Here is a 4292-nt window from a genome sequence, read left to right as displayed (position 1 = left end):
CCATGTGATTTAGAAATAAAATGACAGCCAAGGTCTCAAATGCTTACTGTGGCCATGCATAATCCATAAGTGCTTTCTTTGTATTCACTCATTTCATATCTGCAATAACACTTGGTAGAATGAGCATATAATTCAGTGGCCCAACTGATGTACTTGAGATTAAAACAGGGCACTATAAATTCATGTCGAAGTGTGATGAAGAACTCAGATGGTGCCCAGCTATTAAATAAAGTAGCATCTTGGATCTTAAAGACGTGTCAAAAGAAGCAGTCATCTAATTCAAGAGTCAGCTAAGTCCATCCAGAAGAAGCACACCAGCCTGTGTGATCCAAGGATTGTCAACAATAAGATCCAAGCCTGAAGGAGGGAATTCTAAACACTCTGCTTTCAGAACCCTTTGGATGACAGTGAAAATCCCAAATCCATTGGCAGTGTCCTTATGTGGATTGAGTCCCAAGTGAACTCCCACTGTCTATAACCTAGGAATGTGAACAGCCCTAATATCAGACAAAGAGCACTGTACAGTAGTTCTTAGACTGGAATATAATGCCTTCTCATTAGATCGCCATTTGGATCCACTTTCAATTTATTCTAAGCTATTAATATCCTCTGCTTTTTCTTAGTTTGGGGTCTTCCTCTTTTATATGATCATCGTTGCCAGATCCTTTATGTTGGTGTTCTTTTACCTTGTTTTGTATGTTTTCTATATAGGGAAGCCAGGATCGGTTAACTGAAATAATAATTACCTGGGCTCGTGAACAGGGAGGGTGTTGGAAATGGGGTGAAAACACCAATGGGTCCAAGAAGGGAGAAAATGTCCCAGTCGATTGTAGAGATGATTGCACACCCCTTCTTAGTACGATGAGACTATTGAATTCTTAGTACGATGGGACTATTGAATTGTATTTTCTTATAGTTCAATAAAATAAATAAATAAATGCGGAGAAAACCAGAGCTGTGCCAGGCGAACTACTAAGAAGCTATGAAGGAGCCCGGATGTGCCTCAAATCTGCAGTGTGAAGCTACCAGTCACTCCATGCGAGAAAGAGGAAGCTTTCTGCTCTCTTAAAGCTTTACAGCTTCAAAAAGCCAAAAAAGGCAGTCTGCTCTCTAGGATCAAAATGGACTCAGTGGCAATGAGCTTGAATTCAGAAGGCACATTCATCTGACTACATTCTAGAAAAGGAAACTGGGGCACGGAAAGGTTAGATAACTTGCCGGATGTTACAGAGTGGAAATTTGAATGTGGGCAGCCCAGCGTCAAATGCCTACACAACCATTGCTTTTTTTATATTTTGTACCCTAGGAAGCTTCTCCTGATCCCAACCTTGGTTGTATGCATCACTGAGGAGTAGGAGATAAGGGTGATAAATAGGAGATAGGCAGCACTGAATGCTCAACACTAAACTTTGACAAGGCTGGCAACCACATTCATGTCTTTAAGCATCTATTCTATCCTTGGGGAAAGAAGCAAGCCCAACCTCAGAATGTTGCTGTTATACAGAGATGAGACAGTATTTGTAAAGTTGCTTTGAAAGAGCAAAATCATAACTGGAACTTTTTTTAAAATTTGAGTTCATGTAAAATGCTGCATTTTCTCTGAAAAGGGCCAGACAGTAGATCTTCTCTCTAAAAGACAAGACAGTAAGTATTTTCGGTCTTTCAACCCATACAGTTTACTGAGCTCTGCTAATGGAATACTGAAGCAGCCACAGACCATCTGTAAACAAATGAGTGTGGCTGTTCTAATAACACTTGATTCATACCAACATAGATGGAGGGCTCATTTTGGCTTATGGGCCGTCATTTGCCAACCTAGAGTAATGTTATTTACAACTGCAACCCCTCAACACCCCCTGTACCTCTTCCTAGATTCACTTTTCTCCATAGCTAGTGCTACATACCATTTAACAGACTACGTCTTTTAATTCCTTATTATTTGCTCCCCCTGCTAGAAGTTAAGCATCACTGGAGGCCTAATTTTTTTTTTCAGTTCAGTTTGTTGATGGATCCCCAGTACCTATAACAATGTGTGGCACATAGTAGGCACTTTATAAATACTTGTTGAAAAAACACATAGATGAATGAATGGCGAGACAGTGGTGAAATTGACCTAATATTGGGAAAAGAAGGCAAGTCCAGCATGCCAAGTAAAGAAGAGAACAGAGAAAGATCATACCTAACTATCTAGGCAAAGAAAGACTATGCCAAATGAACCCAAACTCAACTCTGGAATTCCTTGTAGGCAAGTGGGGGATAAAGGATTATTTCCAAAACCAATTTTGTGGGTTGTGGAAATGTAGAAGAACGAAAGCCTTATAAAACAATTTCCAAAATAGTTGGTTAAAAATTAAGGGCTTAAATGAAATGAATTATTGGCTTGGTTTGGGTTTAGTGAATAGACTAGTTTGCGGTTTGTTTTAGATCAACTCCGTGTGTGCGTGTGTGTGTGTGTGTGTGTGTGTGTGTAGTCACTCTTATTCCCTCCACTCCCTTGGAAAATGTGGGTTCAGTTGTTCATTGGGAGTGAGTGGTTTGGAGGGGACTGTAAGGAATTGTTTTCAGCAGGTTTCGAAGGACAAATACATATTGTGTGCCTAATGTAGTTCAGGGATTCACATCGCTTCTCAGCCTTTTGGCGAAGGTCAAGTGTAGTTCAGGGATTCACAAATTGTATATTTGTTCTAGGCAGTTTCAATAAAAATCCTAGTGAGGTTCTATATGGCACTTAGCACAGAGGGTATATACAAGGAAATGGACAAGATCATTTGACCGAGAAGAAGCGAAAGGAGGCCTTGACTTCCCTTGTTACAACAATCAAAATAATGTAGTGTTTTAGAGTTCCACAAACAGACCATGTGACCAAATTTCAGGAAACCTGGAAGCATATGGATGGGCACTCGATACAGAGACATAGGTGCCAGAGTAGATGCCGTTCAGGAGGGCAAGGACTACACCTTCAGTCAATGGTTCTGGAGCAGGTAGTCATCCACTCAGAACAGCAAGCCACACATAGATCCCTTTTCCCATTTCAATCAGACTGAGATGTTGAAAGTCAATCCTTAAAACTTTAAAGGCACAATATAAAAGAATCTTATGTCCTCAGAATAAGGATGCTAAAAAGTACAAGTCGCAAAGGGAAAACATGAATAAATTTGACTACATTAAAACTTACAAACTTTGTTTGTCAAAAGCGCTATAAAGATAAACCACAGACTGGAAGAAATCTGCAACATGCAAACGAAGAATTTGTGTTCAGAATATATACAAGACTTCTACAAACCATTGAGGAAAATATAGACAATTTTGGGTTATAAAAATAAGCAAAAAGCTTGAATGAGCATTTCACAAATGTAAAATTTAAATAGACAGTGAACGTTAGCACTCGGGGAGACAGAGATTAAAACCAAAAGAGATACCATATCATGCCCATCCTATTGGTAATCCTGAAAAGTGTGATTATGCTAAGTGTTGGAGAGGATGCCAAATGTTAGGCTAGAATTATATGTCTTCCCAAAATGTGTGTTGGAATCCAAATTTCCTAGTGCAATCACTTTCCATAATATAATTAATGTAATTGGATCACCTTCCATAAAGTACTCGAACACAAAGTGATCAATCAGTTGAGGGGGCCACTAAACATCACCACTTCTGAATTTTAAAAGCAAATAGACGCGAAGACACACAAATGAGAGAAGACACATATCATGGAATGATTATCTGCAAGTAAAGGAGACAAAGGATGCCTGGGAAGGAATTCCCACAATGGAGACCTTGGTTTACACTTTTAGCCTCCAGAATTGTGAGATGGGCCCTCCGGAACCCTAAGCAGAGAGATGGTACTGAGGTGTGTAGACAGCGCACTCTGGCTGGAGTAGAGCAAGATTGTGACAAAGACTGCAGACCCCGCTTCCACACATAGCTGCTTGGCATGGGTTCTGAACATGAGCACTACCTCAGACAGCAGACTTACAAACATGGAGTTTTGATCAGGTCAGTGCATACTTCTAAACACATCGAAGGACTAATAACCCTGATTTGGATGCCATCAATGGATGTAAACGCATGGCAACTTCATGTGTGTCAGAGTGGAACTAAGTTTCATAGAGTTTTCCATGGTTGGCTTTTTTCCAGAGGTAGGTCACCAGGGGTGGGCTCGAACCTCCAATGCTTTGCTTAACAGTCCAATGTGTTAACCCAAGGACTCCAATTTGGGCCCAAGCAGAACTGAGATCGCCTAATATGCATTGGTAGGTTTACAATATGACAAAGGTCAGGTACAGTGCCAGACT

Source organism: Echinops telfairi, unplaced genomic scaffold (genome assembly GCF_000313985.2).
Source record: "Echinops telfairi isolate 266 unplaced genomic scaffold, ASM31398v2 ScPeMD7_53;HRSCAF=182, whole genome shotgun sequence".
NCBI lineage: Eukaryota > Metazoa > Chordata > Mammalia > Afrosoricida > Tenrecidae > Echinops > Echinops telfairi.
Note: the sequence above shows the minus strand (reverse complement) of the source record.